Genomic DNA, 12952 nt, shown 5'->3' on the forward strand with positions numbered 1-12952 from the left:
GTCAAGCCGGAATATCCAACGGCTTTCGGCTCTACATAAACTTAACCCCCGGTCACCCCCACGTTTTGGAATGGGGATTTGTTCGATGATTCGGTACCGTAGTGATGCCAATGTGTGCCGGGCATTGGCAAAGTGCCGGGCCGCCGGCTGTTCACTGGTACCTGTAAGAATGGCTTGTTTAATGGCTGATCTATGGGCAGCAGCCCGCTCCTTAAATGCCCGTATGGTCTTGCCGACATGGGCCCTTATTCTAATTCGGACGGTACGGCCCGCGTGCGGCCGTACCGCCGATGTTTTTACTCTGCACATGCGCAGAGGTGAATCTGCGCATGTGCAGCCCCCTTCGCCGCAGACGTATTTCGTCCGCCGCAAAGGGGGCGTATAGGGGCGTGAGAGGCATCATGCCCTCATTTCCCTATGTGTACGCCCCGCGTTTCATGGGCGTTCCCATGCAAACGCGGGGCGTATGCATGGTAATGAGGCCATGACGCAACTCATGGGGGCGGAAAGCTGACGTCGCCGGATGTCAGCTTTCAGCCCCCATACAAGCTACCACACGGACGATTGTCCGTGTGGTCTCAGCTTGCGGGAGCTGCCGCGGCGTGCGGACCTGCCTTCGATGGTCGACGACCATCGAATGCAGGGGGCAGCTCCCACCATGGTGGAGGCGTACGCCTCCACCATTTTTATGCGGATCGCCAGCCGTCCGTGTACGGACGGCCGTGGCGATCCGTAGGGTGGGCGGGGATTGGTTTGTGCGGCCGGAGCCCCGTGTGCGGCTCTGGCCGCACCAACCAGAATAAGGGCCATAGTGTCGACCGCACGGGCAGCTGATAAGATATACGACGTAACATGACGTGCATGTCACCCTCTGTCGGATCTTGAATGCTTTGCCTGAAAAAGGGTGATGGAACACCCCGCCTGCTTTTATATAGCCACATGTGGTACACCCACTGCATTTGAAACATCCTAATTTTGGGATACCCAAAAAGGACGTTGGCACATTTTTTGGAGTGTCTACCACATCATTTTTAACAAGGTAATCCTTTAAATTTCTACCTCTGGTGTAGGCACACATAAGTTTAGAATTATGCAAAGAGCACAGAGAGGGGTCAGTACGGATGATGGGCCAATGAGATTTGGCCATTCTGTTGATGGCATACATAACTTTTAGGGTGGTATGACCCAGATGAATTTGTCTTGTTCCTTGCGGGGTGAAGGAGAGAGAACCTGTTCTCTAGATAAAGCTAGAACTTTTGTTTTGGATTTTAGTAAGTCCTCCAAGGGATATCCCCGAACCTTGAATTTTTCGACCATCTGGGATAATGATGACTCTAATTCATCTTGATTACTGACTATGCGGCGAACCCGCAACATCTGCGAATGAGGTAAACCGGCTTTTAAAGGTGCAGGATGATGGCTTGAGCACAACAATAAATTGTTGCGATCGGTTGGTTTACAAAATAGTGCAGTTGAAATCACTCCATTGTTGTTACTGATGGAGACATCCAAAAATTGCATGCAGCTTGGGCTTATGCTGTATGTCAATTTTATGGGGGAATCAGAACTGTTGTGTGTCGAGATGACCTTTATATATATATATATAAATTTTCCTGCCACCGGCACTCTCACTTAGCAGAACCAATACTGCCGCCCGGAGCTAGTAATCCACATGCAGTGGCCATACAACCTTAGCTTCCTGACCGCTACCACGGGCTTCTGATCCAGAAATAACTTGCACACACTTAGCTTAGTTCAGCAACGTTTCAATGTTATTTGAACATTGTCATCAGGCTTAAAACACACATATACAACATACCTTTAAATAGATATGTATCACCCATGGTGGAATCAGCGTTTCCGGGCACGGGACCGCACACCCGGCCCTGCGACGCAAAAATCAGTGGCGTCATCAGACGCTTCCCATTGCCATGGACGCTGGTGAACGCACTGTGTGCTCCATAGTAACAAAACACCGTCACCTACAATGCAAATGTAACGACTGATTATCAGTGCACAAAGAGACCATAATGGAGAAATATCAAGCAAACAAGTACAATATACCAATAACACTATAGCACATTATTTTATGTAAAGCATGCTAATCCTAGCTGGTCATTCAGACCGTGCGGGACTAAAGTTTGCAGTCGAATTATCCACTGACATTCTTTTCTTAACAGGACCGCCCCTCGATCTCCTCCTCTCCTCAGTGGGGGACATAATCGATCATGCAATATTTATTGGACGCCAAACTGTGTTTCCTTTGTACAAAATGTCTGGCGACAGGTTGTTCACTGTCGCCAACTTCTAGTGCTAATTTAATCGCTGACCTGTGGGCTTTCATACTCTCCCAGAACGTGCCTTCCGTCTTGCCTACGTATGACAAGCCACACGGGCATACAATCTGGTAAATTAAAAAGCGCATTTTGCAAGTCAGATGATATCTAATATCAAAAAAATTTCCTGACAGGCGATGACTACATTTTTCACCCTTTAAAAGAAATCCACAAGTAGTACAGCCACAACCATAACAGCGATTCTTGGCTTGTAAGAAATAAGATGGCTTCTTTGTCACAGTTTTCATATCTGTGTGAACCAAATAATCCCTCAAATTTCTGCTACGTTTGTAACAGTTGAGGAATTTAGCATCTCCAAGGCCCAAGGATTGGTCTGAGCTGACCAATGGCCAGTGTTTTTTAACAACTGTGTCTATCTGTTTGCTGCAGGGGTTAAATACAGTTACCCACTGGAATAACTGTCTATCATTACCGCTAGCATTCTTTTTGTGTAACAATTCCATTCTATCAAGCTTCAAAACCTTGTTCTTGGCTTCTTGTAACAGAGATGACGGATAACCCCGTTCTTTACATTTTTGGGACATTTCATCTATTTGTTTGATGGCGCTAGTAAGATTACTATTTATGCGCCTTACTCTCAAAAACTGAGAATACGGAAACCCTGCTTTTAAAGTGGTGGGATGAAAACTGCTGTAGAGCAGGAGGTTGTTCCGATCCGTTTCTTTTGAAAACAATGAGGGGTACTTCTTTACTTTCACGGCGCCAGTATGGCGCCGCGCGTCAGAGTCCCCTTGCGGGGCTCGCTTCGCTCGCCCACGCTGCGGGCTCGGTGGCTCGCTACGCTCGCCACGCTATTTAAAATCAACTCCATGCCAACATGGATAGTGGAGGTATGAACTATCCATGTTGGCATGGCGTTAACATTGTTTATTTTACTTAGTTTGTGGCGAGCGTAACCCGGAAGTACGCCATGCTGGCGCCGTGAAAGTAAAGAAGTACCCAATGAGGTTGACACTCTGTCGACTTCTGTAACAATTCTTACATCAAGAAAAGATACTTTGCTTCTTTTCATATTAAAGGTAAATTTAATGGGGCTGTCACTAGCATTGTGGGTTTCTATTACATTTCTAAAAGACTCTTCTGACCCTGACCAGATCATTAAGAGGTCATCTATAAATCTTTGAAAAAAAAAAGAATTTAGATGCTGTCTCAGGATTTGAAAAAAATACTGACTCCTCTATCATGAACATGTATATATTCGCGTACGATGGGGCCACTGGGGACCCCATCGCACAACCGCTCACCTGCAAGAAAAAATCTTTCATATAAGTAAAATAATTCTTGCATAAAATCATTTCCAATAATGCAATAATGAGGGATAAATCAGGGCGACTGTACTTAGGGTGATTACTGAGATGTCTTCTTACAGCCTGCACACCTGCTCCATGAGGAATCGAGGTGTACAGGCTGCTTACATCCACTGTACACAGCCACAAGTCCTCTGGTAATGCCGGTAGCTGTAATAACTCAGATAATAATGCGGTAGTGTCCAGTAAATATCGTGGGTGGCTCTGAACACAGGGCTGAAACAATCCATCGAGATATGTAGATGTTGGAATAAGGAGCCTCGAGCCGTTATAATGGGGCACCCAGGCGGTTTCACTAGATCCTTATGGATTTTTGGGATTAAATAAATCAATGGAGTTTTTGGAAATTCAGGGATCAATGACTGACACAATTTTTTAGGAATGACACATGGGCCGTTTTCCACTTCATCTGGGGCTCCAAAATGGACAGAGTGAAGCGGATTGTTATGTACAAAGACCCCCTCAAAGGTGGCAAAGGCATTCCAGACATTCCAACTATGTTGAGAGCCTTCTTTGCATGTAACTGTATCCGCAGAACTTTGATTGACAATTGTGCCGGCTTAGCGGGGAACTCCATGTCCCGCTTCTTCCTCCTACCATTGTGGAGGACCCTTAAATGGGACAAGTGGGACAGCTCCATCCCTTACAACTGGACTACTCCATGGTTCTACCTGGATGTGTCCAAGTTTGTGATGGAGCACCAACTGGAGGGATTGAAACCCTACTTGTGGAAACCTAAAACTGTCCACAAGCTCATCAGAGCCAAAGACGTCATGGAACCAATTTCAGGGCTCCCTTCAGCAACTGCCAAGTTTGTCTGGGAGTATGTGACCTCCAAAAGGCTCACAAATAGACATAAAGACATGTCATGGATGGCCATTCAGGGGGGCTTGCCTCACCGGTCATTCATGCACTCCCAAAACTTGTGTAGGTATAGACATTGTCCCTGGTGCTTAGTGCATGAAGAAACCTCCATGCACATCTTCTGGGACTGCACCTATGCACAGTTGTTGTTGGATGCCCTAGAGAATGAATTCAAGGACTCTGTGCCCTTGAACTGTCTTTCATACCTTTTGGTACTGTATGGACTATTCCCAGGCACCCACACATATGGGGCGACCCAGGAAGCCTGGCGCCTTATAAACTGTGTTAAGGACGCTTTGTGGTTTGCCAGAAATAGTCTCATATTGCGTAGGGAGAGAATGTCCGTTCAGGACTGACGCAGGCTGGTTCACAGCCTGCTCAGAGACTATTCCATTCGGGATAGCCCTGAGGAGGAAGAGGACTAAACCCCTTTTCTTTTGGTCCTTTCCCCTTGTTTGGACTGTTTTATAAGACTTTGGCCCCTTCCCCCTCACTTCACAATGTCTGTTGTTTTGTTGATGTATTTCTATTTATTGCCCTCCCCTTATATGTGTCTGTCTGGTCAATAAAGCTTCGGGCATGTGATTACTCCTCCCTCACCCCCCTACCCTCCACACCCATAGTCTTGTATACTGTTGTGTAAATGTTACCGTTAGAATGCATAGTGCATAGTATAGTCTATAGTGTGAGTTCATCTTGTACTGTATTTTATAATATGTACTATATTGTTTGCGTGTGTACTGTGTTTTGGCTGTGCTGCGACACGGTATATGTGTGATATTTGTTATCGTCTGTTTTTTTTCAATTCTTTATGTACAATAAAGACCTGCTTTTTCAATCAAAAAGTAAGGAAAATAATGAGCTGGGGTGATGCCTGGTTCCTCACTGTACATGTGAGAAGAATTTTTGCCTGTTGTTGTTGTTCTGTGGAGGATCTGCCTACTTTGTGGAGCCTTCAGGTGCTGTGAACTGCCCGATCCTTGTTTAAGTTGTATATAATAATAGATATGTGATATTCTTCTAAAGTGGTGGTTCCCAAGCTGGTTGACTTGGGTTCAATGGTCTAATATCACTTCAAACTATTTATGGTCAATATAATAGGCAAAACCAGTATTGGTGACTTCTGATCATAAAATATGTGCACAACCAGAAGTGAATCCCGCCCCTCACCATATAACTAAACCTTTGGATGCGGTAAACACATATTTAACATTTTCTATATTTCCTATGTTTAGCTTAGGGGAGCTATAAAAGCATATTCTATTAGTCAAGGTCGCCATGATTCCAAAAAGATTAGGATCCACTCTTTTAAGGTTATGGTGTGAATAAGTACTTTGGTTTGCAATTGTAAAAGCCAATTGCTGTTAAAACATTCAATATATAAAGATTCCTTTGCAAAGACGTAAATACAAATGAATCCTGATTGGTAAACTGCTGATCAAACCGTTTGCCCAGCCTTAGTAGAGTCAAATGATAATACAGCGCTCAAAGCTGAATGTATGTATGTCAGGGTGCACAAAATATGATTGCAGGACAATGGCCCTTATTCTGCTTGGTGCGGTAATATCCGCGTGCGTTCGTGCCGCCGATGTTTTGTGTCTGCGCATGTGCAGAGGTGTCTCTGCGCATGTGCGAGCGGGGCGTACGGCCAAATCCCGCATGAAATGTGGACACTACGAACAGGGGGTGGAGAGGGGCGTGAAGGGCTATTTGGGCTCATTACCATATTCATACGCCCCGCGTTTCATGGGCGTTCCCATGCAAACGCTGGGCGTACGTATGGTAATGCAGTCGTGACGCACGTCTAGGGGGCGGACATATGACATCGCCGGATGTCAGCTGCCCGCCCAGATCACTGCTTTTGCACAGAAAAATGTCCGTGTGGTCTGAGGTTGCGGGAGCTGGTGGAACACTCGGTCCAGCATTCGATGGTCTGCGACCATCGAATGATGGGGGAGGTTCCCTGAGATGGAGGAGGCGTATTCCGTGAAAAATACACGTGCGGTCCGTTCGGCCAGCTTCTTACCGCGTACGGACGGAATTGGCGATCCGTATGGAAGGCGGGGTTTCGCACGCACGGTCCTGGCCGCATATTCGGATCCGGCCACACCGATCAGAATAAGGGCCAATGTAAGGTCAAATAACTTCACAAATGTATGCACAGGGTCAAATATACTGGACATACAAATGGGTACACAGGCTAACAATGTATAGTCTTTCGAGTATAATGTTGAATGTTGGGTAAGTCAAGGCATAACTAATACAAATGTCTGTAATGGAGTCCATCATGGACCTTTGTCTTTTTTGTACATCCTGACAATTTTTATGCCAATTGTCCGGTTTTAACACACATTGGCTTGAAATTGAAACTATCACAATCCAGAGGCATGCTTCTGCAGATTTTTTGATGCATCTTCTGATCTTACTTGCTGCATGAAAGATCCATAGGAATGTACATCAGATCTTAAGATAAATCTTTTGTCAAAATGTGCTTGTCTGAAATCTTTTGTCCAGGACAGTGAAAAGATTTTAAGGGAAATTTATGCGCACATCTTAAGATCACTGATATTTCTAGTCGGCACCTTAAAGAGTCAACTGTTTTAGAGGTCATTTCCCAACATGCATTTCGCCAAGCCAGCTTATTTGCATATATTGTAGGCAGCATCTATTTCAAAGATTAAGGTTTACTTTCAACAATAATAGACACATATATAAATAATAAAACTATATAAGTTAGTCAAATTTCTAATAATATTTTTTTTAAGTTATTAAGGTAGTTTAATTTAGCTCTCCGTTATATATATAAGTATGTGTGACAGTGTGATATGACTAATACTGCAGTATCAAGGTATGCCATAAACTAATGAGTAAGGAAAATAATGAGTTGGGGTGATGCCTGGTTCCTCACTCTACATGTGAGAAGAATTTTTGCCCGGGTATAGGTTGTTGTTCTGTGGAGGATCTGCCTACTTTGTGGAACCTTCAGGTGCTGTGATCTGCCCGATCCTTGTTTAAGTTGTATATAATAATAGATATGTGATATTCTTCTAAAGTGGTGGTTCCCAAGCTGGTTGGCTTGGGTTCAATCATCTAGGATCACTTCACACTATTTATGGTCAATATAATAGGCAAAACCAGTATTGGTGACTTCTGATCATAAAATATGTGCACAACCAGAAGTGAATCCCGCCCCTCACCATATAACTAAACCTTTGGATGCGGTAAACACATATTTAACATTTTCTATATTTCCTATGTTTAGCTTAGGGGAGCTATAAAAGCATATTCTATTAGTCAAGGTCGCCATGATTCCAAAAAGATTAGGATCCACTCTTTTAAGGTTATGGTGTGAATAAGTACTTTGGTTTGCAATTGTAAAAGCCAATTGCTGTTAAAACATTCAATATATAAAGATTCCTTTGCAAAGACGTAAATACAAATGAATCCTGATTGGTAAACTGCTGATCAAACCGTTTGCCCAGCCTTAGTAGAGTCAAATGATAATACAGCGCTCAAGGCTGAATGTATGTATGTCAGGGTGCACAAAATATGATTGCAGGACAATGTGAGGTCAAATAACTTCACAAATGTATGCACAGGGTCAAATATACTGGACATACAAATGGGTACACAGGCTAACAATGTATAGTCTTTCGAGTATAATGTTTAATGTTGGGTAAGTCAAGGCATAACTAATACAAATGTCTGTAATGGAGTCCACCATGGACCTTTGTCTTTTTTGTACATCCTGACAATTTTTATGCCAATCGTCCGGTTTTAACACACATTGGCTGGAAATTGAAACTATCACAATCCAGACGCATGCTTCTGCAGATTTTTTGATGCATCTTCTGATCTTACTTGCTGCATGAAAGATCCATAGGAATGCACATCAGATCTTAAGATAAATCTTTTGTCAAAATGTGCTTGTCTGAAATCTTTTGTCCAGGACAGTGAAAAGATTTTAAGGGAAATTTATGCGCACATCTTAATATCACTGATATTTCAAGTGGGCACCTTAAAGAGTCAACTGTTATAGAGGTCATTTCCCAACATGCATTTCGCCAAGCCAGCTTATTTGCATATATTGTAGACAGCATCTATTTCAAAGATTAAGGTTTACTTTCAACAATAATAGACACATATATAAATAATAAAACTATATAAGTTAGTCAAATTTCTAATAATATTTTTTTTTAAGTTATTACGGTAGTTTAATTTAGCTCTCCGTTATATATATAAGTATGTGTGACAGTGTGATATGACTAATACTGCAGTATCAAGGTATGCCTTAAACTAATGAGTAAGGAAAATAACGAGCTGGGGTGACGCCTGGTTCCTCACTCTACATGTGAGAAGAATTTTTGCCCGGGTATAGGTTGTTGTTCTGTGGAGGATCTGCCTACTTTGTGGAACCTTCAGGTGCTGTGATCTGCCTGATCCTTGTTTAAGTTGTATATAATAATAGATATGTGATATTCTTCTAAAGTGGTGGTTCCCAAGCTGGTTGGCTTGGGTTCAATCATCTAGGGTCACTTCAAACTATTTATGGTCAATATAATAGGCAAAACCAGTATTGGTGACTTCTGATCATAAAATATGTGCACAACCAGAAGTGAATGCCGCCCCTCACCATATAACTAAACCTTTGGATGCGGTAAACACATATTTAACATTTTCTATATTTCCTATGTTTAGCTTAGGGGAGCTATAAAAGCATATTCTATTAGTCAAGGTCGCCATGATTCCAAAAAGATTAGGATCCACTCTTTTAAGGTTATGGTGTGAATAAGTACTTTGGTTTGCAATTGTAAAAGCCAATTGCTGTTAAAACATTCAATATATAAAGATTCCTTTGCAAAGACGTAAATACAAATGAATCCTGATTGGTAAACTGCTGATCAAACCGTTTGCCCAGCCTTAGTAGAGTCAAATGATAATACAGCGCTCAAGGCTGAATGTATGTATGTCAGGGTGCACAAAATATGATTGCAGGACAATGTGAGGTCAAATAACTTCACAAATGTATGCACAGGGTCAAATATACTGGACATACAAATGGGTACACAGGCTAACAATGTATAGTCTTTCGAGTATAATGTTGAATAAGTCAAGGCATAACTAATACAAATGTCTGTAATGGAGTCCATCATGGACCTTTGTCTTTTTTGTACATCCTGACAATTTTTATGCCAATCGTCCGGTTTTAACACACATTGGCTGGAAATTGAAACTATCACAATCCAGACGCATGCTTCTGCAGATTTTTTGATGCATCTTCTGATCTTACTTGCTGCATGAAAGATCCATAGGAATGCACATCAGATCTTAAGATAAATCTTTTGTCAAAATGTGCTTGTCTGAAATCTTTTGTCCAGGACAGTGAAAAGATTTTAAGGGAAATTTATGCGCACATCTTAATATCACTGATATTTCAAGTGGGCACCTTAAAGAGTCAACTGTTATAGAGGTCATTTCCCAACATGCATTTCGCCAAGCCAGCTTATTTGCATATATTGTAGATAGCATCTATTTCAAAGATTAAGGTTTACTTTCAACAATAATAGACACATATATAAATAATAAAACTATATAAGTTAGTCAAATTTCTAATAATATATTTTTTTAAGTTATTAAGGTAGTTTAATTTAGCTCTCCGTTATATATATAAGTATGTGTGACAGTGTGATATGACTAATACTGCAGTATCAAGGTATGCCTTAAACTAATGAGTAAGGAAAATAACGAGCTGGGGTGACGCCTGGTTCCTCACTCTACATGTGAGAAGAATTTTTGCCCGGGTATAGGTTGTTGTTCTGTGGAGGATCTGCCTACTTTGTGGAACCTTCAGGTGCTGTGATCTGCCCGATCCTTGTTTAAGTTGTATATAATAATACATATGTGATATTCTTCTAAAGTGGTGGTTCCCAAGCTGGTTGGCTTGGGTTCAATCATCTAGGATCACTTCAAACTATTTATGGTCAATATAATAGGCAAAACCAGTATTGGTGACTTCTGATCATAAAATATGTGCACAACCAGAAGTGAATGCCGCCCCTCACCATATAACTAAACCTTTGGATGCGGTAAACACATATTTAACATTTTCTATATTTCCTATGTTTAGCTTAGGGGAGCTATAAAAGCATATTCTATTAGTCAAGGTCGCCATGATTCCAAAAAGATTAGGATCCACTCTTTTAAGGTTATGGTGTGAATAAGTACTTTGGTTTGCAATTGTAAAAGCCAATTGCTGTTAAAACATTCAATATATAAAGATTCCTTTGCAAAGACGTAAATACAAATGAATCCTGATTGGTAAACTGCTGATCAAACCGTTTGCCCAGCCTTAGTAGAGTCAAATGATAATACAGCGCTCAAGGCTGAATGTATGTATGTCAGGGTGCACAAAATATGATTGCAGGACAATGTGAGGTCAAATAACTTCACAAATGTATGCACAGGGTCAAATATACTGGACATACAAATGGGTACACAGGCTAACAATGTATAGTCTTTCGAGTATAATGTTGAATGTTGGGTAAGTCAAGGCATAACTAATACAAATGTCTGTAATGGAGTCCATCATGGACCTTTGTCTTTTTTGTACATCCTGACAATTTTTATGCCAATCGTCCGGTTTTAACACACATTGGCTGGAAATTGAAACTATCACAATCCAGACGCATGCTTCTGCAGATTGTTTGATGCATCTTCTGATCTTACTTGCTGCATGAAAGATCCATAGGAATGCACATCAGATCTTAAGATAAATCTTTTGTCAAAATGTGCTTGTCTGAAATCTTTTGTCCAGGACAGTGAAAAGATTTTAAGGGAAATTTATGCGCACATCTTAATATCACTGATATTTCAAGTGGGCACCTTAAAGAGTTATAGAGGTCATTTCCCAACATGCATTTCGCCAAGCCAGCTTATTTGCATATATTGTAGACAGCATCTATTTCAAAGATTAAGGTTTACTTTCAACAATAATAGACACATATATAAATAATAAAACTATATAAGTTAGTCAAATTTCTAATAATATTTTTTTTTAAGTTATTAAGGTAGTTTAATTTAGCTCTCCGTTATATATATAAGTATGTGTGACAGTGTGATATGACTAATACTGCAGTATCAAGGTATGCCTTAAACTAATGAGTAAGGAAAATAACGAGCTGGGGGTGACGCTTGGTTCCTCACTCTACATGTGAAAAGAATTTTTGCCCGGGTATAGGTTGTTGTTCTGTGGAGGATCTGCCTACTTTGTGGAACCTTCAGGTGCTGTGATCTGCCCGATCCTTGTTTAAGTTGTATATAATAATAGATATGTGATATTCTTCTAAAGTGGTGGTTCCCAAGCTGGTTGGCTTGGGTTCAATCATCTAGGATCACTTCAAACTATTTATGGTCAATATAATAGGCAAAACCAGTATTGGTGACTTCTGATCATAAAATATGTGCACAACCAGAAGTGAATCCCGCCCCTCACCATATAACTAAACCTTTGGATGCGGTAAACACATATTTAACATTTTCTATATTTCCTATGTTTAGCTTAGGGGAGCTATAAAAGCATATTCTATTAGTCAAGGTCGCCATGATTCCAAAAAGATTAGGATCCACTCTTTTAAGGTTATGGTGTGAATAAGTACTTTGGTTTGCAATTGTAAAAGCCAATTGCTGTTAAAACATTCAATATATAAAGATTCCTTTGCAAAGACGTAATTACAAATGAATCCTGATTGGTAAACTGCTGATCAAACCGTTTGCCCAGCCTTAGTAAAGTCAAATGATAATACAGCGCTCAAGGCTGAATGTATGTATGTCAGGGTGCACAAAATATGATTGCAGGACAATGTGAGGTCAAATAACTTCACAAATGTATGCACAGGGTCAAATATACTGGACATACAAATGGTTACACAGGCTAACAATGTATAGTCTTTCGAGTATAATGTTGAATGTTGGGTAAGTCAAGGCATAACTAATACAAATGTCTGTAATGGAGTCCATCATGGACCTTTGTCTTTTTTGTACATCCTGACAATTTTTATGCCAATCGTCCGGTTTTAACACACATTGGCTGGAAATTGAAACTATCACAATCCAGACGCATGCTTCTGCAGATTTTTTGATGCATCTTCTGATCTTACTTGCTGCATGAAAGATCCATAGGAATGCACATCAGATCTTAAGATAAATCTTTTGTCAAAATGTGCTTGTCTGAAATCTTTTGTCCAGGACAGTGAAAAGATTTTAAGGGAAATTTATGCGCACATCTTAATATCACTGATATTTCAAGTGGGCACCTTAAAGAGTCAACTGTTATAGAGGTCATTTCCCAACATGCATTTCGCCAAGCCAGCTTATTTGCATATATTGTAGACAGCATCTATTTCAAAGATTAAGGTTTACTTTCAA

At 41.1% G+C, this 12952-nt stretch overlaps 5 non-coding genes across 5 annotated transcripts; all 5 read left to right on the forward strand.

Annotated features, from left to right (window-relative positions):
* Nucleotides 1-5354: 5354 nt before the first annotated feature.
* LOC146030011 (U12 minor spliceosomal RNA) lies at nucleotides 5355-5504 on the forward strand. Its single transcript, XR_014455527.1, has one exon. It is a non-coding gene; the product is annotated as a U12 minor spliceosomal RNA (small nuclear RNA).
* A 1874-nt stretch (nucleotides 5505-7378) lies between these two features.
* LOC146030005 (U12 minor spliceosomal RNA) lies at nucleotides 7379-7531 on the forward strand. The gene has a single exon (XR_014455523.1). It is a non-coding gene; the product is annotated as a U12 minor spliceosomal RNA (small nuclear RNA).
* Nucleotides 7532-8814: 1283 nt separating this feature from the next.
* On the forward strand, nucleotides 8815-8967 carry LOC146030000 (U12 minor spliceosomal RNA). The gene has a single exon (XR_014455518.1). It is a non-coding gene; the product is annotated as a U12 minor spliceosomal RNA (small nuclear RNA).
* A 1276-nt stretch (nucleotides 8968-10243) lies between these two features.
* On the forward strand, nucleotides 10244-10396 carry LOC146029989 (U12 minor spliceosomal RNA). Its single transcript, XR_014455508.1, has one exon. It is a non-coding gene; the product is annotated as a U12 minor spliceosomal RNA (small nuclear RNA).
* A 1276-nt stretch (nucleotides 10397-11672) lies between these two features.
* LOC146030007 (U12 minor spliceosomal RNA) lies at nucleotides 11673-11826 on the forward strand. The gene has a single exon (XR_014455525.1). It is a non-coding gene; the product is annotated as a U12 minor spliceosomal RNA (small nuclear RNA).
* Nucleotides 11827-12952: the final 1126 nt, after the last annotated feature.

This window comes from Crinia signifera, chromosome 8 (assembly GCF_055691185.1).
Source record: "Crinia signifera chromosome 8, ASM5569118v1, whole genome shotgun sequence".
Taxonomy (NCBI): domain Eukaryota; kingdom Metazoa; phylum Chordata; class Amphibia; order Anura; family Myobatrachidae; genus Crinia; species Crinia signifera.